This window comes from Scyliorhinus canicula, chromosome 19 (genome assembly GCF_902713615.1).
Source record: "Scyliorhinus canicula chromosome 19, sScyCan1.1, whole genome shotgun sequence".
Classification (NCBI taxonomy): Eukaryota; Metazoa; Chordata; class Chondrichthyes; order Carcharhiniformes; family Scyliorhinidae; genus Scyliorhinus; species Scyliorhinus canicula.
Window position 1 is genome coordinate 30,384,858 of NC_052164.1, and position 26,381 is coordinate 30,411,238.

Here is a 26,381-nt window from a genome sequence, read left to right on the forward strand (position 1 = left end):
AAACTGAAGTTAATGAATTTTTTTTAATACTTAAGGTTTTATTTGAATACAATAATTCAATGCTCACATCTTGCAAAATGTTTCTTGTTTTCTGTTCGACATCATTATTATTAAATGATGTTCACAACAAAGAGGCGAAAGTAAAGCATTGTGAAGAAACAAAATATGCCCCTGGCGACTAACAGTGATGCACCGAACACAGACAGACATCGGCATAGATACTGATGCTTTCAGTAATGACCTGAGGTCATAAAAGACCTTTGTTGCTGCACTGAACCTTCAGTGACTATACAAATTCAAAGTCTTCCCTGTCAGAATGGTAGTGGACAATTAAACAATTAATTGGAGGAGAAGGTTCCACAAATATTCCCATCCTCAATGGTGGGGAAGCCCAGCACATCAGTATAATAAACAAGTCTTAAGCATTTGCACTCATCTTCAGCCAGAAGTGCCGAGTGGATGATCGATCTCTGCCTCCTACCGAGATCGCCATCAGCTAATTTCATTCACTTCGCATGATATCAAGAAATATTTGGGGGTACTGGATGCTGCAAAGGCTATGGACTCTGACAGAATTCCAGCAATAGTACTGCAGACATTTGCTCCAGAACTAGTCACGACCCTAGCCAAGTTGTTCCAGCACTGTTACAACACTGGCATCTTCCTGGCAATGTGGAAAATTGGCAGGTATGCAGGGTAGCACAGCGATTAGCACTGTTGCTTCACAGAACCAGGGACCCGGGTTTAATTCCTGTCTTGAGTCCCTAGCCTGTGTGGAGTCTGCACGCTCTCCCAGTGTCTGCGTGGGTTTCCTCCGGGCGCTCTGGTTTGCTTCCACAAGTCCTGAAAGACGTGATCATTAGATGATTTGGACATTCTGAACTCTCCCTCAGTGTACCCGAACAGGTGCCGTAGTGTGGCGACAAGGAGATTTTCACAGTAACTTCATTGAGTGTTAATGTAAGCCTACTTGTGACACCAATAATGATGAATCAAACTTGGCCAATGAACACCCCATCAGTCTATTTGCGATCATCAGAAAAGTGATGAAAAGTGTCATCAACAGTGCTAACAAACGGCACTTACTCAGCCACAACTTGCTCACTGATGGTCAGTGTAGATTCACCAAGGGCACTCAACCCCTGACCTCATTACAGCCTAGGTTCTAACATGGACAAAAGAGCTGAACTAATGACAGTAATTGCCCTTGAGGAACCTGGGAACCTGAGCAAAATTGGAAATCGGGGTAAAACTCTCCACTATTTTGAGTCATATCTAGCATGAAGGAAGATGCTGGAAGTCAATCATCTAAGCCCGACAACATCACTGCATGAGTTCTTCATGTCCTCGACTCAACCATCTTCAATTGCTTCATTAATGACTTTCCCTTCCTCATAAGATCAGAAGTGTGGATATTTGCCATTGATTGGACAATATTCAACACCATTCACAACTCCTCAGATATTGAAGCAGGCATGTCCATAAGCAGGAATAACTGAACAACATTCTGGCAAGTACCATTTGGGCCACACAAGGGCCAGGTATCGATCATCTCCAACAAGAGAGAACCCAACCAACTCCCCTTAACATTCAATGGCATTATCATCGCTAAATCCCCATTATATATACACAGGGGGTAACCAATGAGCAGAAAATGACTTGGACCAACCATATAAATACAGGTGGCATGTTGGCACAGTTGTTAGCACTGCTGCCTCACAGCACCCGGGTTCAATTCAAGTCTTGGGTTACTGTCTGCCAGTTTGAAGTTTGCAAGTTCTCCCCGTGTCTGCGTGGGTTTCCTTTAGATGCTCCGGTTTCCTCCCACAATCCAAAGATGTGCAGATTAGGTGGAATGGCATGATGAATTGCCCTTTACTGTCCACGGATGTCTAAGTTACATGGGGTAACGTGGATAGGGTGAATGAATGGGCCTGATTAGAGTGCTCTTTCAGAGGGTCAGTGCAGGCTCGATGGGCCAAATAGTCTCCTTCTGCACTGCAGGGATTCTATGCATGACATTACTTCTATACATTACTAAGAACAGGCCAGAGTCTGGGTGATTTGTGGGGTGTAACTCACCTCCTGACTTCTCAAAGCCTGTCCATTATCTACTACGAACAAGCTCCAATGATACTCAAGAAACTTGACACTTTCCAGTACAAAGTAGCCAACTTAATTGGCATCCCATCCATCACCACAAACATTCACTCCCCCCAGCACTGACGCACAGTAGCAGCAGTGTGTACCATCTACAAGATGCAGTGCTGCCACTCATCAAAGCTCCTTGGGTAGCACTTTCCAAACCTGCGATCTCTACCACCAAGAGCAGCAGATTCATGGGAACATCACCACCTGCAAGTTCCCCTCCAAGCCTCACACCATTTTGACTTGAAACGATAGGCAGGATTCTCCGAGACTATGTTCTCTTGCTGGAGATGAATCACACCTGATTTGCTTTCATGTTGGGAGTCAAATCAGGAAGCAAGTCCCAATCCTTGACCATGCAGATTAATGCATGGTGAGGATTGCGAGGGATTCCCTAGTGAATTCCGCTATCGGGCCTCCATTGTGAGCGGGCAGCCCGATAGGGAGGTCCGGCAGATGCCCCCCCCCCCGCTCCCCCCACAAACACAATTCAACTTTCCCCCGGCACGTTTTGGGTCTCCCCCCACAGTACAAGGGTGATCCGAACTGCCCCCCCACCTACCCTCCACCAGAGAGTCCCTAATTAGAGACCCCCCACCAGACACTCCTAATTGTAGAGACTCCCACAAGAGACCCCCCCAATTAGAGAGACCCCTAATTAGATTGACTTCCACCAGAGTCCCCCCATAAGAGTGGCCCCTGCCTGGGAGCCCCCCCCCCCCCCCCCCAATAAGATAGACCACTGCTTGGAAGCTAGAGAGCAGTCCAGACAGAGGGAGTGAAAAATATTACTGCTTTAAAACTCACATGTGCAATATGCCTGCTGGCTTAGGCAGAAGAAGTAAAACTTGTCAACTCCTGGGAAGAGAAAACCAGTCAGCAGTGTTTAAAGCCCCTCCAATCTTTGATCTGCAAGCCTTTCATTAATTTCTCTGTGAAATTGCTTTCACTAGGCTGTGATTGACAGCTTCCACACACACCCAGCTGTCTGCATCGTTTCATCTCCCATCAGCTTGAGCAGCTTTGAAGTACCCAGCTGTGAAACTACCAGAAAGCACATAACTGTCTGTGACGTGGTCCAGGAGCTGTCAATCATAACTAGATCTTTATCAACATTGCGGTTCGTTTGCAAGGTTGGGGGGGGGGGATCTGTTGGGGATGGGGTAGGAAAGGTCTTGCATCTCTACCAAACACCCCGTCGTTTTAGTAAATCTTCCCCGTACAGCAGAACACATATTGGGAATAGACTTCATGAATCTTCGTTCGACCCAGTAAACCAGTGTGTCTGGCGAATGGCAAGGTCAGACAGAACACCCGCTACTCTCACAGATGGAGAGTACGCAAATCGGATTAGCGCAGTAGGCGACTATTCTTTCGACCTGACTACACTAAGCACGGACAAACAAGTGAGAGCAGTTTTAAATAAACACAGGACAGCATTTGCCAGTCACCGGCACGACTGCGGCAGAATGACTGGACAAGTTCAAGTTACCGGACCTGACCCCAGACCACAGAAACAGTACCGATTTCCCCTAGAAGCAGAGGGAGAAATAGGGAAAGTAATAGATAGCTTATTGGAGCAAGGGGTACTTAGGACAGTAGCCTCGACCAATAATGCTCCTATTTGGCCAGTGAGAAAGCCCGACGGATCATGGCGTCTCACCATTGATTATCGGGAGCTCAACAAAGTAACCCCAGCAGTAGCCCCCACGGTAGCAACAAGTCCCGAGACCATGCTCAAAAAGGGACTCCGCTCCAAATACTTCACGGTATTGGACATTAGCAATGGCTTCTGGTCAATCCCATTGGCAAAGGCGTGCCAGTACAAATTTGCCTTCACATTCAAAGGACAGCAGTATACGTGGACATGCCTCCCACAAGGATTCCACAATTCCCCCTCCATTTTCCATCGACAGCTGGCAAATGGTTTAGTAAAATTTTCCCGCCCCGAATGTCTGGTACAGTATGTGGACAACCTATTACTGCAGACAGACACAAAGGCAGAGCACATTATGCTTCTGGCCGAGCTCCTGGAACTTTTAACCTCGATTGGATGTAAAGTTAACCCCAGAAAGGACCAGATATTGGAAAATAAAGTGATGTATTTGGGTACAGTCATCACGCACGGCAAACGCGAGATCGAATTCAAAAGGATTGATTCGATTGTCAAATTTTTTTTTATAAATGTTTTTTTATTGAGTTTTCATATTTTATATATGACAAATTACAAGTTATTAGAGAGAGAGAAAAAAAAAAAGGAAAACACAAAAATTTAACATGAATATTTACAGGTAAGCATCTTCATAACAATAATTGTGGCCGCCCCCTTTAGCCAGCATACATATTTTACATTCCCCAATATGGCCGAGGCACATGTTTATAGGCATTTATTTATAGTTTGGTTTTGGGCCTTGGCTTGCCATCAAACCCCCATACCGAGCCCGTAGCCCCCCCCCCCCCCCCCCCCTCCCCCCGGCTACCTTCCCCCGATTCCCGTCCATTTTCCCCTGGTTCTTGGCCACCCGACTATTCTTCCTCATGTACGTTGGCCACAAACAGGTCCCGGAACAGTTGCATGAATGGCTCCCACGTTCTGTGGAAGCCGTCGTCCGACCCTCGGATGGCGAATTTGATTTTCTCCATTTGGAGAGATTCCGAGAGGTCGGACAGCCAGTCTGCAGCTCTGGGTGGTGCTGCTGACCGCCAGCCAAACAGGATTCTACGGCGGGCAATCAGGGAGGCAAAGGCAAGGGCGTCCGCCCTCCTCCCCAGGAATAGATCTGGCTGGTCTGAAACCCCGAAGACCGCCACTATCGGGCATGGCTCCACCCTCACCCCCACCACTTTGGACATAGCCTCGAAGAAGGCTGTCCAGTACTCCACAAGTCTGGGGCAAGACCAGAACATGTGGGCGTGGTTGGCCGGGCCTCTTTGGCACCGCTCACATTTGTCCTCCACCTCCGGGAAGAACCTACTCATACGGTTTCTCGTTAAGTGGGCTCTATGTACCACTTTTAGTTGCGTCAGGCTGAGCCTTGCGCACGTGGAGGTGGAGTTGACCCTATGCAGTGCTTCGCTCCAGAGTCCCCACCCTATCTCCATCCCCAGGTCGTCCTCCCATTTCCTTCTTGTTGCGTCCAGTACGGTGTCGTCCCTATCTACCAGTCGGTCATACATGTCACTACAGTTCCCTTTCTCTAGGATACTTGCGTCCAGTAGGTCTTCCAGTAGTGTCTGTCGTGGCGGTTGTGGGTACGTCCTTGTCTCCTTTCGTAGGAAGTTTTTGAGCTGCAGGTACCGTAGCTCGTTCCCCCCAGCTAGCTGAAATTTCTCTGTCAGTTCGTCCAGTGTTGCGATCCTGTCGTCCGTGTATAGGTCCCTGACTGTCAGTGTCCCCCCGTCCTGCCTCCACCTTTTGAAGGTGGCGTCAGTCAGTGCTGGTTTGAACCTATGGTTGTTGCAGATGGGAGCCTTGTCCGACATTTGGTACAGGCCAAATTGCTGCCGCAGTTGGTTCCAGGATTGGAGGGTGGCTGTCACCACTGGGCTGGTGGAGTGTTTTTTGGGTGTGGATGGGAGTGCTGCCGTGGCGAGGGCCCGGAGGGAGGTTCCCATGCAGGAGGCCTCCTCCGCACGCACCCACTCGGCTTCTGGCTCCTGGATCCATCCCCTTACTCGCTCGGCTGTTGCCGCCCAGTGGTAGAATTGTAGATTCGGGAGGGTTAGCCCCCCCCTGGATTTTGTTTTTTGTATGACCTTCTTTGGGATCCTAGCATTTTTACCCCCCCCCATACGAACGCCATGATATGTTTGTCCAGCGCTTTGAAAAAGGCCTTGGGGATGTAGATCGGAATGGATCTAAACAGGAAAAGGAACCTGGGCAGTACGTTCATTTTGATCGTCTGGACTCTCCCCGCGAGGGAGAGCGGGAGTGTGTTCCATCTTTGCAGGTCCTTTTTAACTTCCTCCGTCAGGCTGGTGAGGTTCCATTTGTGGATCCCTTTCCAGTCATGGGCTATTTGGATCCCCAGGTAGCGGAATTTATTTCGGGCTTGTTTGAACGGCAGCCCCTTTAGTGCTGCCCCCCCCCCCCCCTTGCGGGTGTACTGGGAAGATCTCACTTTTGCTCATGTTGAGTTTGTAGCCCGAGAAGGCTCCAAACTCTTTCAGGAGCGCTATGATTCCGTCCATGCTGCTTTGTGGGTCCGAGATATAGAGGAGCAGATCATCCGCATAGAGTGAGACTCTGTGCTCTCTACCTCCCCTTCGGATCCCCCTCCAATTTTTTGCTGCCCTGAGCGCGATTGCTAGCGGTTCGATTGCTAGTGCGAACAGCAGCGGGGACAGTGGGCATCCTTGTCTAGTGCCCCTGTGCAGCTGGAAGTATTGGGAGTTGGTATTGTTGGTCCGTACACTCGCCATGGGAGCGTTGTATAGGAGCTTTACCCAAGCGGTGAACCCTGTTCCAAGCCCGAACCGCTCCAGTACCTCTATGAGGTATTTCCATTCGACTCTGTCGAAGGCCTTTTCTGCGTCCAGGGAGACGATCACCTCTTGTGTTCTCTCCCCGGAGGGGGTCATTATCACGTTCAGCAGGCGCCTGATGTTCGCGGTAAGCTGTCTACCTTTGACAAAGCCCGTCTGGTCCTCTGTGACCACCTCAGGTACACAGTCTTCTAGCCTTTTGGCTAGGATTTTGGCCAGTATTTTGGCGTCTGCGTTCAGCAGAGATATGGGTCTGTATGACCCACATTCCGTTGGGTCTTTGTCTTTCTTAGGTATCAGCGAGATTGAGGCCTGTGCTAACGTGGGTGGCAGTGTGCCCCTAGCTAGCGAGTCTGTGAACATCTCCCGCAGGTGCGGGGCCAGCGCTGTCGCAAATTTTTTGTAGAAATCCGCCGGGAATCCGTCCGGTCCCGGCGCCTTCCCCGTCTGCATGGAGCTAATGCTCTCCATGATTTCTCCCAGTGCTAGTGGTGCTTCCAGATCCCGTTTTCTGCCCTCTCCCACGACTGGTATGTCCAGTCCATCAAGAAACTGGTTCATCCCAGCCTTCCCCGTTGGGGGCTCCGAGGTGTACAGCTCTTGGCAGAAGGCCTTGAAGGTTTCGTTAATCCTCTCTGGTTCTGTTTCCCACGTGCCTCTGGTACCTCTGATTTGCGCAATTTCCCTGCTGGCTGCCTGCTTTCTCAGCTGGTGTGCCAACAGGCGGCTGGCTTTGTCTCCGTGTTCGTACAGGGCCCCGCGTGCCTGGCGGAGTTGGTGTACTGCTTTCCTGGTGGAGAGCAGGTCAAAGTTCCTTTGTAATTCTTTTCTCTCCGCCAGGAGCTCTACGGTCGGGGCCTCGGAGTATTTACGGTCTACCTCCAGTATGGAGTCGACCAGCTTCTGCCTAGCCACCCTTTCCTCCCTATCTCTTTGCGCTTTGTAGGCAATGATTTCCCCTCTTAGTACGGCCTTAAGCGCTTCCCAGAACGTGGAGGATGAGACCTCCCCGTTTTGGTTGTTCTCCGTGTATTCCGCTATGGCCCGCGCTATCCTTTCGCTGAAGGCCTTGTCAGCTAGTAAGGCACCGTCCAGCCTCCATGTGGGGCGCTGGGCCCTTCCCGTCTCCAGCCGCACGTCCATGTAGTGTGGGGCGTGGTCTGATATCACAATTGCGGAGTATTCCACCTTGTCTATCCCTGGAAGCACCGTTTTCCCCACCACAAAGAAGTCAATTCTGGTGTACACATTGTGTACTGGGGAGAAGAAAGAGAATTCTTTCTCCCCCGGGTGGGCGAATCTCCAGGGGTCCACTGCTCCCATCTGCTCCATATAGTGACTGAGTTCCCTTGCCATGTTTGAGGTTTTCCCCGTTCTGGGGTTTGATCTGTCCGTCTTTGGATCCTGTACACAGTTGAAGTCCCCCCCCATGATTAGTCGGTGCGTCGCTATGTCCGGGATTTCTGCCATGGTCTTTTGGATGAAGCTCGTGTCGTCCCAGTTGGGCGCGTACACGTTGACTAGAACTACCGGCGCCCCATCCAGGGCCCCGCTGACCATGACATACCGCCCCCCTGGGTCTGTAACCGTCTTTGTCGCCCTAAACATTGTCCTCTTGCCAATCAGGATCGCCACCCCCCTGGCCCTTGTCCCATAACAGGAATGATAGGTTTGTCCCACCCAGCCCTTTCTTACCCGCAGTTGGTCCTGCTCCCTCAGGTGCGTCTCTTGGAGGAAGACTATGTCGGCCCTTATATTTCTGAGGTGGGTGAGGACTCTAGATCTCTTCACTGGGCCGTTAAGTCCCCTTACGTTCCAGGTGACTATCCTGGTGGGGGGCTTCTGCCCCCTCGTTCCTGTGGGATTAACCATATTTGTCTGGTGGACGAGCCCCTGCCCTCCGGGGTTTCCCTTTGTTAGGGGGCCGTCCAGGATGGCCACTATCACTGCTCTCCCCATGCGGTCGGGTCTCTGCACTCCGGGGTTTCCCCTTGTCCCGGGTGCACCCGCCATGGCCGTCCACTGTGTGTCCGTCACGCGGGTAGTCCCCTGCACTCCGGGGGGCCCCTTTGCTCACAGACCGTACTGGGTGGGTGCTTGCAGCGGTTCCCTGTTTCGAGCCCTTGTTTGTGGCACTTTGTGGACCTGGTCCTTTTCTGGCCTCTTTTGTCCCTTTGTCCCTGCGTTTCCCCTCCCTGGTCTCTCGCACCCCGAGTGCCCCCCCCCCCCCCCCCCCCCCGCTCTCTCCCTTTTCACCCCTCCCCTGTATACCCCTCCTTTGCCCCTCCATCCCCTATTCCTGTCCCCATTTGCTCTCCCGACTTTGATGGGTGATCCCGCCCCTCCCATGCCTGGCGCCTTCCCCCCTGTTGGGGGTGCGCTGCGGCCCTGCTTTATTGCGTGCCCCCGTCGCTAGCTTTCCTGCTAGCACAGTGGCTCCCCTCTCGGAGGTTGCTGTCCCGCTTCTCCTCTCCCTTCTCCAATACTCCCGTTCCCTCGTGCTGGGGCCTGGCCTCCCACCTGGAGCGGTCCCTTGGGCAGTGGGTTGTTTTTTGTTCTGGGTGTTCCTGCCGGGGGGGAGGGGGCTGGCTTTGCCTCGCCCCTCCCCACCCCCCCGTCAGCATGTCGTTTCTCCTTGCCATGGGCCCCTCGTCCCTACCTCCCATGGCGTTTTTCCAGCCCGTGCTCCTCGACGAACCTATTCGCCTCAGCGGGGGCTGTAAAGAAATATTCCTTGTTTTGGTATGTGACCCAGAGTTTTGCTGGGTACAGCATACCAAAACGCACTTTGCTCTTGTAGAGGGCTGCTTTCGCTCTGTTGAACTCAGCCCGTCTCTTAGTTATGTCCGCTCCAAGATCCTCGTAGACTCGGATGGCGTGCCCTTTCCATTTGCAGGCTCTATTTTCCTTGGCCCAGCGCAGGATTGTCTCCCTATCCCGGTACCGGTGCAGTTTGGCTATGACTGCTCTCGGTTGTTCCCCTTCCTTGGGCTTCGGGCGCAGTGACCGATGAGCTCTGTCCATTTCCGGTGGGGTGGGAAAGGTGTCCCCCCCACTAAGGAGCCCAGCAACGCAGCCACGAATGTTGTGGGGTTTCTGCCCTCGACCCCCTCTGGCAGGCCCACTATCTTAACATTTTGCCTTCGCGAGCTGTTTTCCTGGTCGTCTACCCTGCCCTTCAGGCTCCCCTGTGCTGCACCCAGTCTCGTCACTTCCCTCTCCAGGGCCGTGACCCGGTCGCTCATGTCGGTCGCTGCTTTCTCCAGCTCTTTAATGGTTGCCTCATGGGCTGCCAGTTTCTCCCCTTGGGCATCCACTTTCTCCTCCAATCTGGTCAGAGCCTGCTGCATCCCTGACATGGCCCTGGCCACTGCTGTCTGTACTGCGGCCTCTCCGTCCGCTTTCAACTCTGCCTTGATTGCCTGCAGCTGCTCCCTCACCACCTCGGCCAAGGCTGCCTTCCAGTTCACGCCCCCCTCTAACCCCAGGGGAGAGGGTACCTGTCTGTCCAGCTCTTTTTGATGCGGCGATACATCCTTCCCGCCGCTTCGTGTGCTGATTCGTTCACCCGAGCTAACTTGCCCTTTGCCCCGTCCACTTCTGGTGCCCCCTTTCTCTTGGCCCCCTTCTGTCATTTTTTTCTCCCCCTTCCCTTTCATCTTTTCTTCTCCCCTTGTTTTTCTTTCCCCCCCTTTTCCGCACCCTATTTTTATTTTATTTATTATTATTTTTTATTTTTTTTTAAATTTATTTTCCCCCCCCCCCTTCTTTCCTTTACCCCTTTATTTTATTTATTTATTTCTCAATTATTTTCTCTCCTCCTCCCCGCTTTTATGCAACTCCTCTCCGATGGGCTTACTTTTGCTGGGAGCGAGTGTATAAAGAGAGAAAATAGTATATATTCCCCCCTTTCTCTTTACCAGTTTTCTTTTGGGTTTTTTTTTTAAAAAACAGAAATATAAGTCTTTTTTTTTTATCTCCCCCTTCCTTTCTCCTCACTCACCCAGGAGAGAGAGAGGTTTTTGCCCAGTCCCTTTGTTCTTGCCACGTGGTGGTCGCTGCCGGTTTGGGGGGGGTCCCCGCTGCCGGTTGGGGTTGGGGGGTCCCCGCTGCCGCACTTCGCACCCCACGGCCTCCTGGTCGCTGCCTCCGGCTTGGCCCCCCCTTCGGTCCCGCACCGCTCCTGGCCTGCGTCGTTTGGGGGGGGGGGGGGGGGGGGGGAGAGGGCCTGCCGCTGCCGCACCACTCCTGGCCTGCGTTGGGGGGGTTTGGACCGGGTTGGACCTGCCGCTGCCGAGCCTCTCTGCCGCCGCTGCCGTCAAGCCCCGCCGCTGCCGCCAAGCCCCGCTGTCGCCAAGCCCCGCTGTCGCCGCCGCTGTCGCCGCCGCTGTCGCCGCCGCTGTCGCCGCCGCTGCCGCCGAGACCCGCTGCCGCCAAGCCCCGCTGTCGCCGCCGCTGTCGCCGAGACCCGCTGCCGGCGAGACCCGCTGTCGCCGCCGCTGCCGCCGCCGCTGCCGCCGCCGCTGCCGCCGAGCCCCGCTTTCGCCGCCGCCGAGCCCTGCTGTCGCCGCCGCCGAGCCCCGCTTTCGCCGCCGCCGAGCCCCGCTGTCGCCGCCGCCGAGCCCCGCTGCCGCCGCCGCTGCCGATGCTCCTCCGCCGACCGGCCTGCCCGGGGGGTCCCTTCCCTGCTGTCTGCCGCTTGCGGAAGCCCCTCTCCCTGCGACCGCTTCGCTCGCCGACCGGAAGTCGAGTCTCGATTGTCAAATTGCCCCTTCCCCAGAATGTTTCAGCCCTCCGGTCGTTTTTAGGACTGGTTGGGTACTGTCGGAACCATATCGATGGCTTCGCGACAAAGGCAGCCCCACTCTCAGACCTCCTTAAGAAAGGAGCCCCATGGGAATGGCTTCCGCAGCATACAGAGGCTGTGGAAGAGTTAAAGAAAGCCCTTAGCGCAGCACCCGCACTACAAGTCCCAGACCAACTCTCCCCCTATGCAATAGAGGTAGCGAGCACTGATCTAACCCTCTCGGCCATGTTACTTCAGGAACGGCACGAGCAGCTAAGACCAGTGGCTTATGCCTCAAGACTTTTAGACCCAGTAGAACAAGGATTCTCAGCCTGTGAGGCACCTCCTAGCAGTTTTCTGGGCAGTTCAATACTTTTCCTACATTACCGGACTCAACCCCATCACCATTTTGACCGAGCACACCCCCACACAGTTACTCCTAGACGGTCGACTGAAGGACGGTTCAGTTAGCCAGATTAGGGCAGCTAGGTGGACGTTACTTTTACAAGGACGGGACATTACGGTTAAACGGACCCGGACACACACATTTTTAGCCGACAACCTCCAATATCCAGGACAGCCCCATGAATGCGAAATTGTAGCACCCCTACACAACACAGGACCCTTCATAGCGAAGACACCCCCCAGGAAGATAGGGAACCCAAGACAAAGCCCCGAACACACAGACACGTGTGGCCCACTGAAAATATACGTGGACGGTTCATCCACAGTTTTAGATGGTGAGCGTATCACTGGATGCGGCATCTATGTCGAGGACGCGCAGGGTCGCGCTTTAGAGGAGATTGCTTTAAAATTACCAGGTCACTTAGGCGCGCAGGCAGCAGAGCTCGCGGCCATAGCTTACATAGTGGACCACCCCGATTCTTTCCCCAGCCCGGCAGACATATATTCGGACAGTCTATATGTCTGCAACAGTTTAACGGATTTTCTACCCCTGTGGAGGACACGAGGTTTTGTCTCCGCAGACAGGAAACCCCTTCCATCAGCCCCTTTACTCCGCCACATCCTAGACAAAGCGAAGGATAGGACCTTTGGCATTATCAAAGTTAGAAGTCACCATAGGTCATCCCTCCCTGGAAATGTAAAAGCCGACGCACTGGCAAAAGCAGGTTCCAGGCGAGGACACTTTTGGACACCCCCAGCTAGCGCACCAGCTAGCGCCCCTGTGAGTGCAGTTCAAGTCTCACAGACGGACATTAAAATTTAGCCGAGGCACAGAAACAGGATGGAGATCTCAGGGAGATTTTTAAAGGGACTTTTGTGCCACAGTACGATAAGTTCCGACACGCTCTGACCACACATGAGGGTGTGATCATCAAGGACCAGCTTTATGTGGTCCCGCAACAGGATAGAAATCAAATGATTGCCTTGTTCCATGACGGTCATGGGCATCAAGGGATCGACCCGACCACGAGGCACCTCAGGCAACTCTGTTGGTGGCCTAATTTAAGGACCGATGTTACCCATTACATCGAGAATTGCCTTATTTGCACCCAGAATAACCCGGAGAGGTATTCCAAAAAGGCACAGCTTCGGCATACTCAACCAGTTAATGGCCCCTGGACAAACCTCCAGATCGACTTTATAGGACCATTGCCCCCTTGTAGGAATGGCTATAAATACGTGCTGGTTGTGATTGATACCTTTACCAAATGGGTAGAGGCATTCCCCTCAAGAACCAATACAGCTAAGCAGCTGCGAAGATCCTGACCCACCACATCTTCACGAGATGGGGTCTACCCAGAAGTAGATTCAGACCAGGGATCTCACTTCACAGGACGTGTCATGAAGAACGTCCTGACCATATTCGGCATTAAACAAAATTTTCACATTGCGTATCACCCACAGTCAAGCGGGATTGTAGAGCGCATGAATCGGACCCTAAAATCGACCCTTAGAAAAATGGTTTGGGAAAACAATTCAACATGGGATTCAGTGCTCCCATTTTCACTAATGTTTATCCGCAACACGGTTTCAACATCCACAGGTTTCACCCCACACACACTCATGACCGGACGCCCTATGAAAGGTACAGAATTCCTTTTAGGACTGGACATGACTAGCCCCGAAGTGACGGCCCTCACGCATGAGAAAGCTGTTAAAGACCTAGTTGAGACTGTGAGGTCTGCACAGATCGCAGCCGCAGTTCAACTGGGAAAACGACGAAAACAAAGCACAGCTTGCTTTAATAAGAACATACACTCCACAGAATTTCAGGTTGGGCAACAGGTAATGCTATCTGTGTATAACCCCAGCAGTTTTTTGGCACCAAAATATTCCGGCCCGTACTCAATTTCGGACAAAATTAGCCCCTCAGTTTACAGGATAAAATACCCCAATGGAAAGACTGCGTGGTTTCATATCAACCAGCTAAAGGCATATGGAACACAGTCTAACCACGCACACCATGTCTTACTGGACGCAGCAGAACATCTCACCCCGCCCACTAGAGACACGTTTCCACCATCCCCCTCGACCAGTTCCTCATTGGACTCGCCCACGACTCCGCCCACTGACCACAACAGACAACGCCCCGGAACGCCCACAAGCTGCCACAGCAGAGACAGCGAAACTGACTCTGACAATGAGGACAGCCACAGCACTCAACCCTACAGCCCACACTTTAGCGACTACGACCCCGGCTCCAGTGACCCCATGGAGGTCACCTACGTTAAATACCCAGACCCACCACCCGACCCCGATGACCCCGACAATGCCCCTTCAAGTTTACACCCCACACTTTGACACAGGGACAATTCATGGAGACTTGTCCGTAATGATGAAAGTGACCCCCGGTCACATAACTCTAAGATTGCATGCCTGATCCACACAAGGGTGTGGGATCCGGGAGAGCAGGACGACACGGTGTCTGACTCCCGATACGGCAACCCCTTTGTGACCCTGTTCACAGAGGCAGAGGAAAAGTGAAGTGTCCAGATGATGTAAAATAGGAACCGCTTGAGGGAAGCGATATCCTTTCTGATGGAACCTGCACGTATGTTTTGTTTGTATGTTTGCGTTTGTTTGTCTTTTTAATGTTAATGGTTCAGTTGGAGGTTGGCTATTTTCTTTTCAGCTGAAAAGCTTGTGACCGCCTCGCGCGCACTTTAGTTTGTCCGCAGAAACTTCTGAGAACTTCTGTTAAGTATCCTCTGGTGAACCGACACGGTTCACGACTTGTTCCCTGTTTTCAGATGTTGGAGCATCTTGGCTCCACCCTTGTTTTTTAGGTGCCCCTCTATTCGGTGAATAGAGGCTGCAATTCCACGGTTAACACATTCCTGCCCGTTCATTCAAGGTTACTCAGGCAGTGGAGAAACGGCACTGAGGACCCGCCCTGTCTGAGAACCCCCCTTTTGGTCAGCCAAGCTCGGGTACGGCACAGCACGCCTTACCCGGGGATTCCATCCAAATCTTACCCGTAGCGGCCCATACGCAACTCATTCAACTTTTTCGTTTCAAAATTTGCTTTCATTTTTCGTTAGGTAGCCCTTAGGCCGCCATCCCACATGCTATTTACATCCAGGAACATTCGGATGGTAAATTTGCAAAGCCTGCGAGACGGCCCGCAGGAGGAAAGTTGTTAGGTGTATTTCTGCTCCTAAATTCGCATTTGAAAAAAAATGAGGGGAGTCACAGGGTGTGACTTGGCCAGCCATTTAAGGGTCAATTGGAATGAGAGGACAGATACACTAACAGTACAGATATTAAACTGTGTATTGACAGATACTGTGCTTGATCCCATAGCTTCCGAAAGTCGAAGGAGGGTTCACGGCAAGGATCGGCCATACAGAAGGAAGAGGACAAAGAGAACAAAGAGAAGACCATGATGGAAGCCTACCTATTAGTTTTAAACGTTGTTGTATTTGTACATGTGGAAGCAAGTCACGTTTCCCCCACAACCCCCGCCATTAATGTTTCCCTCACACCAACTTCCCCGTGCTCATCACTGATCAGCGAAGTTCAGACCTGGTGCACAAAATTCATGACATGGTACTCAATGTCGTATGTGATTGAATCACTGTTGGTGATTGCAATTCTCTGCATCATAGTACAGACCCTCAGGTTGAGGAAATGGAAAAGGAGAGCCTCCCGTTCCTGCCCCTCAACCATTTACGGAGTTCAATCCCCTATTTTCGGTTTTCACCAATCCCCCCAACCCCTTGATGCCTAGGAAATGAATAAAGCAATATGTGAATAAAGAAGATACTAATGTATTATATGGTTCTGAACTCGACTGCCGAGTCAGAAAGTGACATGTAATGTGGTGTGAATGGATAAGGTTTTTAGACTGTAATAAAATGTTTAAAATGAGATAAGGATAGTAGTTATGATAGGTAGAGGTTCCCGGTTATTGGTAATGCATGTCCCCTTTGACATAGCGCCAAGTAGAAAATGTGAGTTAAAATTTTTTGCCATAGTTAAAGACAGAGTAGACGCCCAGGAACTTGCTAAGGTCAGGGAACCCAAAGAGGGCACCCAAAGGCACTCGAAGAAACATGCATAGGTGATCCTTCACAATTTCTCGTGAGGATCACAAGGAGGGAATGTAGCCATCTAAGATGGACACTGGGCTACAAAATGGAGAACTGCTAAGACTGCAGGGAAAAACAGTCATAGTGAGGACACACAGCTTGCAAAAGACTGGTTTGCATTTTGCACGTACAGAAACCAGTTTCTAGCCAGGTGCAGAGTTTCAGCCAAAGGTGCAAATGGGAAACAGATCTGCATAGTAATGAGGTGATCCAGATCCAGACCCCGGACAATAGAAACATTTAAGTATCGATGGATACTTTTCCATAGACGCCCAGACAGAATGGCGCCAAAGCAACCAACACAAAGAGCCGTAGGGACCGCCCCACCCATCGAGGAACGACCCTAGGATTGGGGAGTTTGAAAGATATCGATTGGGAAAGACCCAATCGATGAGGGAGCCGCCCCAAGGGGGCCTGAACCTCCTGGGACCTATAAGAGTAGGTCCCGCACATGGTTCGGTCTGTTTTGCTCCGGCCCAGATCTGTTTTGCTCCGGCCCAGATCTGCTGTTGCTTCCAGACTCCGGCCCAGATCTGTTACATCGCATCCTGACTCCAGTTTCATCACCGGCCGTTGAGCATCAGCCATCGAACTGTAAGTGCCAACACAACGATCGCTACGTGATCCAGACCTTGCTAGCCCTTGACAACACCGCCAATCAGAAAGTTACAGACCAAGAACGGGACGAAGGCCTTGCTCCCTGACCTTGCCTGTTCCTGTCTAGATAAGTATTTAGTTGTTTAGTATTAGAAGTAAGTTAGTCTCTTTAGCGTATGCATGTGTATTTATTATATTTGTTATAATAAATACCAATCGTTTGGACTTACTAATCGGTGTATGGATTTATTACTTTGAACCTGACCTTGATATACTTGTGACGGTGTCTGTTACGGCACCTGGCGACTCCGAGCATAATTACACATACAGAGCCATAGTAGTGTTAAGTACACGGCCTTTAAACGGAGGCGTGTTAATCACACTCCAATAAAACGAGCAACAACCCACCCCCCCTTCTCCCCTGATAATGTGTGCTAATCTGCGTTCCCTTTTTTATTTTTGCAAAACGTGTGCAATTTAGGCATTTTTAATGCTAAAATATATCTTGGATCTCACTGATAAAAGAACAGGAGGATGATGGCAATCATAATCAAACCAAATTCAGAAAGGGTCCCTCAGATAAATTGGGATAAGCTTGCAGTCTAGCGCGATAAGCTCAATTTCACTTATACATCGTAAAATGGAGACAATACCGAATAAACTGATTTCTGAGCAAGACCCAATTATGTCCGTAATTATTCACATGAATGAAGAACATGACAGATAATGGCTTTTGCATGATTGAGACACAGTGCATGTGTCTGTTTTGAACAATTAAATAAAAGATGTGTTTAAATCAGCCAGTGTTCCAAAAGCTATGTGGAGATTTCAGAGCAAATAAAAACGGGCAAATGTCAAAATATCCAAGGTCTGGGTTTTCATAGTTCTGCCGGTGGCACAGACACACTGCTGACCTCACTGAGAAACCACCGCCCAAGTGGCAGAGCTGGGCCTTGTGCAGTTGCCATCCCATGTCCACCTGCAAGGCAAGTGTGCCATACAACTTAAGTATAAAGAAAAGGTTTGTCAAAACGGGCCTGGAATGGAATTGTCGGCTTTCCAACTTAGGTTTGTATTATCCTTGATGGTCCCCACAAGAACTCTGTGTATAAGCGAAGAGCAAATTCATTGTACTTTTCGAGATGCAAAAAACTGTCTTCTTTTCCAGGCAGATGCTGAGGACCTGAGTGTCTGCAAGACTTCAGCTGGCATCCTCATTTAATGCAGCTCACAATTATTTGTTTATTTTTTGAATAGTGTTTTGTTGAAAGTTTCATATTTAATGAACAGGAAGCGAACTACAACACAACTGCGAAAAGTATTCGAACATGGTACAATTGTCACATTAACAAAAAATTAGAGATATAGAAAAAATATCCAACAAGAGCTACATCCATATCCCCCCTGTATCCCTCATAACCCCCTGCCCCTATAAACCCTACCTCCCCCTGAACAGCTGATGGTAATTAACTCTTTGAAGTGAGAGATAGACAGTGGCCATCTCAGGTACAATCCCTCCAGCGACTCCCTGATGGTGTACTTGACAGAGCCTGACACTATGAAAAAATATTGGAAAATTCTGCTCTTTCTCTTTTTAGGTGCATTTCCCGCAGCAGGACAACTACATCTTCAATAATGTTACTCACAATATCTCAGTTGTACCACTCCGATCCATCACTCCACTTTTCTATTGCCACTACAACTTCCCCTTTAATACCGAGCTGCAGCCCTTAATCAGGTGGCACGATAGCACAGTGGTTAGCATTGTTGTTTCACAGCGCCAGGGTCCCAGGTTCGATTCCCGGCTTGGGTCACTGTCTGTGTGGAATCTGCACGTTCTCCTCATGTTTGCGTGGGTTTCCCCCGGGTGCTCCAGTTTCCTCCCAAAAGACGTGCTTGTTAGGTGAATTGGACATTCTGAATTCTCCCTCCATATTACCAAACAGGCATGTGGCAACTAGGGGATTTTCACAGTAACTTAATTGCAGTGTTACATAAGAACATAAGAACTAGGAGCAGGAGTAGGCCATATGGCCCCTCAAGCCTGCTCCGCCATTCAATTAGATCATGGCTGATCTTTTGTGGACTCAGCTCCACTTTCCGGCCTGAACACCATAACCCTTAATCCCTTTATTCTTCAAAAAACTATCTATCTTTATCTTAAAAACATTTAATGAAGGAGCTTCAACTGCTTAACTGGGCAAGGAATTCCATAGATTCACAACCCTTTGGGTGAAGACGTTCCTCCTAAACTCAGTCCTAAATCTATTTCCCCTTATTTTGAGGCAATGCCCCCTAGTTCTGCTTTCACCCGCCAGCGGAAACAACCTGCCCGCATCTATCCTATCTATTCCCTTCATAATTTTATATGTTTCTATAAGATCCTCCCGCATCCTTCAAATTCCAACGAGTACAGTCCCAGTCTACACAGCCTCTCCTCATAATCCAACCCCCTCAACTCTGGGATTAACCTAGTGAATCTCCTCTGCATACCCTCCAGCGCCAGTACGTCCTTTCTCAGGTAAGGAGACCAAAACTGAACACAATACTCCAAGTGTAGCTTCATTAACACCTTATACAATTGCAGCATAAGCTCCCTAATCTTAAACTCCATCCCTCTAGCAATGAAGGACAAAACTCCATTTGCCTTCTTAATCACCTGTTGCACCTGTAAACCAACTTTTTGCGACTCATGCACTAGCACACCCAGGTCTCTCTGCACAGCAGCATGTTTTAATATTTTATCATTTAAATAATAATCCCTTTTGCTGTTATTCCTGCCAAAATGGATAACCTCACATTTGTCAACATTGTATTCCATCTGCCAGACCCTAGCCCATTCACCTAACCTATCCAAATCCCTCTGCAGACTTCCGGTATCCTCTGCACTTTTTGCTTCACCACTCATCTTAGTGTCGTCTGCAAACTTGGACACATTGCACTTGGTCCCCAACTCCATATCATGTATGTAAATTGTGAACAATTGTGGGCCCAACACTGATCCCTGAAGGACACCACTAGCTACTGATTGCCAACCAGAGAAACACCCATTAATCCCCACTCTTTGCTTTCTATTAATTAACCTATCCTCTACCATGCTACTACTTTACCCTTAATGCCATGCATCTTTAGCTTTTGCAGCAAACTTTTGTGTGGCAACTTGTCAAAAGCTTTCTGGAAATCCAGATATGCCACATCTATTGGCTCCCCATTATCTACCGCACTGGTAATGTCCTCAAAAGGGCAGCATGGTAGCATTGTGGATAGCACAATTGCTTCACAGCTCCAGTGTCCCAGGTTCGATTCCCGGCCTGGGTCACTGTCTGTGCGGAGTCTGCATATCCTCCCCCGTGTGTGCGTGGGTTTCCTCCGGGTGCTCCGGTTTCCTCCCACAGTCCAAAGATGTGCAGGTTAGGTGGATTGGCCATGATAAATTGCCCTTAGTGTCCAAAATTGCCCTTAGTGTTGGGTGGGTTTATGGGGATAGGGTGGAGGTGTTGACCTTGGGTAGGGTGCTCTTTCCAAGAGCCGGTGCAGACTTGATGGGCCGAATGGCCTCCTTCTGCACTGTAAAATCTATGAGAAAAAAAAATTCCACTGAATTAGCGAGGCACGACCTGCCCTTTATGAACCCATGCTGCGTCTGCCCAATGGGACAATTTCCATCCAGATGCCTCGCTATTTCTTCCTTGATGATAGTTCCAGCATCTTCCCTACTGCCGAAGCTAACTGTCCTAAAATTACCCACTTTCTGCCTACCTCCTTTTTTAAACAGTGGTGTCACGTTTGCTAATTTCCAATCCGCCTGGATTTCATTTTGGTAAATTATCACTAGTGCAAGTTCCCTAGCCATCTCTTTTAGCCTCTGGGATCCATTCCATCAGGGCCAGGACACTTGTCTACCTTTAGCCCCATTAGCTTGCCTATCACTACCTCCTTAGTGATAAAAATCATCTCAAGGTCCTCACCTGTCATAGCCTCATTTCTATCAGTCACTGGCATGTTTTTGTGTCTTCCACTGTGAAGACCGACCCAAAAAACCTGTTCAGTTGCTCAGCCATTTCCTCATCTCCTACTATTAAATCTTCCTTCTCATCCTCTAAAGGACCAATATTTACCTTAGCCACTCTTTTTTGTTTTATATATTTGTAGAAACTTTTACTATCTGTTTTGATATTCTGAGCAAGTTTACTCTCATAATCTATCTTACTCTTCTTTATCACTTTTTTAGTAGCTTTCTGTTGCCCCCTAAAGATTTCCCAGTCCTCTAGTCTCCCACTAATCTTTGCCACTTTGGATGCTTTATGTTAATGTAAGCCTACTTGTGACAATAACGATTATTATTATAACCACTGGTGCTTTGATGGTGCTCACTGATATTGGATGGACGGCAACATTTCTGAGAAAGGTTTTCCCAAACCTATTTAAATTAGGCGGGAGGATTCCCAATAAAAACGCAAGGGGATAGGAAAGCATGTGCACTGGAGCAGCTCAATTTGATTTGCCCCATGATTGAAAGATTGGGGCTGTAATGCCACATTCAAATCTGCGCAGGTGCCCCTGAAGAGCAGCTGTAGTCTGTCTCAGGGAATTCAGAATTCATCTTGCACCGAGAAGCAAATAAAAAGCATATCAGATTAAACCTGAGTCTGGAGGTTGAGAGGGCGGCAATGTGAGTGGCAGATCCTTGACAGCTCTTTCCTTCCAGATATGAAGAAGACTAAAGGTCAGTTCAACTTTGGCAGAGGGAAGAAAATAAATTCTGCCAGTTACTTACGCAGGATCCTGCGGAATACAGAATCAACATTTGTTTTATCTGTTGATATATGGTTAAAGTTTCAAAGATTAAAGAGCTTTTAAACAGGGATAATTCAGAGCAGGCGAACCTGCGGCAACGAGAGACAATGGGGTACATTCTCTATTGCCCGGTGCTGGTATCTGGCTTCCCGTTCGGGCGGCGACTAGAGCGTTGCCCGAAAAACGGGCATCGGTGCTGGGTGCTAAACCCGTTGCAATGCTCCAATTCCCTGCCCTGCCCCGCGCCAGAGGCACCATGCAAGTGCACGATTTGTACATCGTTAAGATTAACAGGCTGGAAGTCCGATTCTCTAAACTCACCGTTATACTCCTACCATCTCACTTGTGATTTGGTGCAAGTATTTACAAACAGGGTCTGGACGCTTTCCCCGCCCCACCCACCCCCCCCACACCTCGCCCCACCCCCCTGGCCCACCCCCCCGCTCGCCACCCCCCTCGCCTGCTCCCCCCCCCCCGCTTCAACTTACAGGATCCTGGTCTCGGTGAGACTGCTGACTACTCACAGAACCCTGCACATGCTCTGAAGGTTACTGGTCATTTGGTAACCCACCCAGCCAGCCCCTCTGGAAACCCTCATATCCCAGCAGTATCAATGGAATGGGCGTGGCCGTGCTCAACAGGTGTTGGCGCTCCTCGGTGCCCTCCTTAGAAGCGTAGCCCCACAGCAGAGGACTAGCAGAGCTGACACCCAACAGACTATTGCCGCTGGAACCCTCCCTGGCACACAGCTCCTTTCAGAGTGAACGACTCGCCAGAGATACTCTCAGATAGTCCACCCCTGAGGATCACAAGCTGTCTCCAAGATCCCCCTACCTGTCCACTGCACCCCTGATCCCATCCATCCCGTGCCTGGCCAGGAAACCTGATCAGCTCCCTGTCACAACCTGTGTGTAGAATCCAGGCTCCTCATCACACTGCAGTTAAGGTCCGCAGCAAACGCACATATCCTTTGTTCATCCTTATCTCTAGAACCTGCCCGCACACCAGTCTCTTAGCTTGGAGCCACATACCTGCATGATATGAATGTCTCCACCATACAACCAGTTGCCACCTGCTGTTAGGAGAGCATATTAGGAGAGTGAGGAGACTCACAGTAGACCACTGGGAGAAACAGGACAGAGACCACTGAGCCTATCTCTAATATTGATTGCGGCATCCATTGGTACCCCTGTTTGGCAGGGATGAGTGGTGAGGTTAGAGGTTCTCACATTACAGACTGGGTGCAAGTCACTGATGGGGACACGACTGCAGTGCAGATTACACCATCTCGAAAGGTAGAGGGGGGATGGCCTAGGGATATATTGAGGGTGGAGCAGCAGTACAGCTCAGGGTGATCTTGTAAGCTGGTGGCATTGGAAAGTCAAGGAAATGTCTTGCTGACATTCTCTGTCTCTTCCCTTTGGTCATGTCCCTCTGCGACTGTGACATGTCCCTCTCTGATTGGCTAAGAGCACCCGGGCAAAGCTCTTGATACCCTCAGTCTTTGTGAATGGGCCAAGCTCTGGAGCGCTGCAGCAATTCCCATCTGTGCCGGGACATGTCCACCTGTGAATGGCTCTCCTATCCTGCATCTCTGCCATGGACAGCACAGTGTGCCCCAAGCCCTGGATATCCTGACACATGGCTCTGACATCTTGTCTCAGACCGTCCACTGCTGCCGCCACCCTTACAGTGTTGGCTTGGGTGTCACGCATTTCCGGCACCATCTCCTGCATCTGAAGGTGAGTGGACTCCTCCAGCTGAACTTGTAGGCAGTGGAATGTTGCTGACACCCCCTCCTGTAAATTCTGGCTCCACATCTGCACCGGTGATGGGGTCAACTTTTCTAGAAATGCAACATCTGTTTGCGGATCTGCTGTTCCCTGGGATCGGGCATCCCTCCGACCGTACACTCCCTTGGGAGTCCCTGCCTCCACCTGATGTGCTGCAGCATGTGTGTGGTGCTCAACAGAGGGTGACCCCGGACCCTGATCACTAACATTACCCACCGAGGTGATAGTCTCTGTGATCATAGAATCAACAGTTCAGAAGGAGGCCATTTGGCCCATCAAGTCTGCACTAGCCGTTAGAAAGAACACACTTGCTGCAACGCTATCCCTGTAACCCCACCTAACCTTTTGGACACTAAGGGGCAATTTTGCATGGCCAATTTAGCATGATAGTGGGAGGAAACTGGAGCACACGGAAGAAACCCACGCAGACATGGGGAGAAAGTGCAAACTCCATACAGTCACCTGAGGTTGGAATTGAACCCGGGTCCCTGGCAGCAGTGCTAACCACTGTGCCTGGTGGATGGGGCAGGTGAAAGTGGTGCTGAAACGTTGGTGTCTTCCCCGGAGTGCTGCTCCGGGGTGTGCTGAGCGTCTGGATGGGGGACAATGACCCCGGACAGCTCAGCCTCATCTGATTAGGATCCTGTAAGACATAAGACATGGGATGAGATCTTGGGAAGGACTGGTCTGTGGGAGAGGGGTAACTGATTTGCTATAGGGGCATCTGCATTGCATCAGGCTCTCACTTGTTTGGTGCATGCTGATCTCCATTGTATTCACTGCCCTCTCCTCGACCTTCTCCACCAGTTGCAGGGCCCTTTCCTTAGAGCGAGTGTGAACATGAATATCTGGGATGTCCAGTCCTGTCTTGTCTGTGTGCAGTTTGCACATTCTCCCCATGTCTGAGTGGGTTTCTTCAAGGATGCTCCTGATTCCTCCCACAGTCCAACGATGTGCGGGGTCGGTGAATTGGCCATGCAAAATTGCCTCTTCGTGTCCAAGGTTGGGTGGGATTATGCGGTTAGGACAGGGGAGTGGGAGGTCAGCACGGTGGCGCAGTGGTAGCACTGCAGTCTCACGGCGCCGAGGTCCCAGGTTCAATCCCGGCTCTGGGTCACTGTCTGTGCGGAGTTTGCACATTCTCCCCGTGTTTGCGTGGGTTTCGCCCCCACAACCCAAAGATGTGCAAGGTAGGTGGATTGAACATGCTAAATTGCCCCTTAATTGGAAAAAATGAATTGGTACTCTAATTTTTTTTTAAAAAGGACAGGGGAGTGGGGCCTGGATGGAGTGCTCTTTCTTTCAGTGCAGATTAAGTGGGCTGAATGGCCTCCTTCTGCACAGCAAGAATTCAATGAATATGGTGTTCCTGCTTTATCCTTGGGGACACAGAAAGGACTGTAGGAAGCTGAGACACAGGTTTTATTGGGGGAAGTTTGTAGCTGGTGACATGTGTGTACAAGGCTCCTATGATTGTTGGAGGTTCATGGAGGGTGTGGTGTAAGGGAGATGCAGGCATATGAGGTGTTGTTGGCCTCTAGGGGATTGGGGACAGATATGAGGAGTGAGGGACGGGAGTGATGTCAGGGGAACAGAGGTGGTTACTCACCCGAGCTGCTCTAAGGAGGTTGTTCATCTTCATAGAGCATTGCGAGCTAGTCCTCTTGGTGAGGACTGCAACCTCATCCCAGGCCTTGTTCAGTACAGAAGGCTTGAGTCTCCGCCCCACCTCTAATCAATGGCATTGAGGATGCATTCAAAGTCAGCATCCAGGAACCTTGATGCTGGTTTTGGTGCAGCCATTTTCTTTGTTAGAATGCCAGTCTGTGCTGAGTGGAGCGTTTAAAAACTGCTCTGGCTTGTCAGGCACTGAACACAAATCCCAAACCCAGCCAATCAGATGCCTGCGAGGCCGGGAATTGGGAAGGCTGCATATGGGCTGTGTGCTGGCGATTTGTAAGAAATGAATTTCTCCTGGCTAGCACTCCTGGCGGCAGCGCATAGTTACTGTGACTCTCTGCCGGCGCAGCACCTACAGTTTCCAGAATGGAGAATCCCACCCAATGTTCTTTGATACATGTTGAGCTCTAAAATTACATCAAACTTTGGGACAGGCAAAGCCATTAATGTGTGTTCTTTGACAACTTGCGATTTGTCGAAAACTGTTTGAATTTATTTTTGATGTACTGTTTGTGTTCAGATGTACACAGATAAGGGGCGAAATTCTCCAACCCCCAGCAGGGTCGGAGAATCGCCTGGGGCCGCCGAAAATCCCGCCCCCGCCGTGGCAGAGATTCTCCGCCACCCGGGAAGTGGCGGTGGCGGGAATCTCGCCACTCCGATCGGAGAGGCCCCTGCGGTGATTCTCCGGCCCGGATGGGCCGAAGTCCCGCCGCTGGGAGGCCTCTCCCGCCGCCGAGGTTTGAACCACCTCTGGAACGGCGGGATCTGCGGCGCGAGCGGGCCCCAGGGTCCTGGGGGGGGCGGGGCGGGGGACGATCGAACCCTGGGGGGTGCCCCCACGGTGGCCTGGCCCGCGATCGGGGGCCCCCCGCTCAGACTCTGGGCCAGTGCCCTGGGTGCACTATTTCTCCTCCGCGGCCGCCACGGCCTTCGCCATGGCAGAAGCGGAAGAGAACCCCACATCGCGCATGCGCCGGCAGTGACGTCAGCGGCCAGCTGCCGCTGACGTCACTGCCGGCGCATGCGTCGACCGGCGAAAGCCTTTCGGCCAGCCCCGCTGCCGGGGGCGCCGGTTTTTTGCGCCAGTCTTCTGGTGCCAATCGCTCCGGTGCTGGGCTGGCCCCCAAAGGTGGGGAGAATTCCCCACCTTTGGGGAGGCCCGACCCCTGAGTGGTTGGTGCCACTCCCCTATGCCGGGACCCTCCGTCACGCCGGGTAGGGGAGAATCCCGCCCAAGATTACCTTGATACTTTTACTTCTAGTGCTAAGATATTCCAACCAAGTTTGACTCTCAGAAGTGCAGTGAAGACCTCAATGCAGCCTCTAAGCAATAGTTATAATGAAACACATCTTTAGGTTGCCTCAAAGTGATTCAGAACTAGTCAAGTATTTTTGAAGTGTTGTGACCATTGTTACGTTGGCAAATGTTGTAGCTGCCACTTTGCACACAAGGTCCCACAAACAGTGTAAGAGAGAAATGGTGCGTCCATCTCTTTTAGTGACATTGATTAAAGAGTAGATATTGGCCAGAACACT

The 26,381-nt window shown here is 50.8% G+C and overlaps 1 protein-coding gene across 1 annotated transcript in view; it reads right to left on the reverse strand.

Moving 5' to 3' along the window:
- The window catches only part of asic2 (acid-sensing (proton-gated) ion channel 2), a 510,486-nt gene that overhangs the window by 28,022 nt on the left and 456,083 nt on the right, over window positions 1-26,381 (reverse strand). The gene's annotated exons all lie outside the window — the stretch shown is intronic.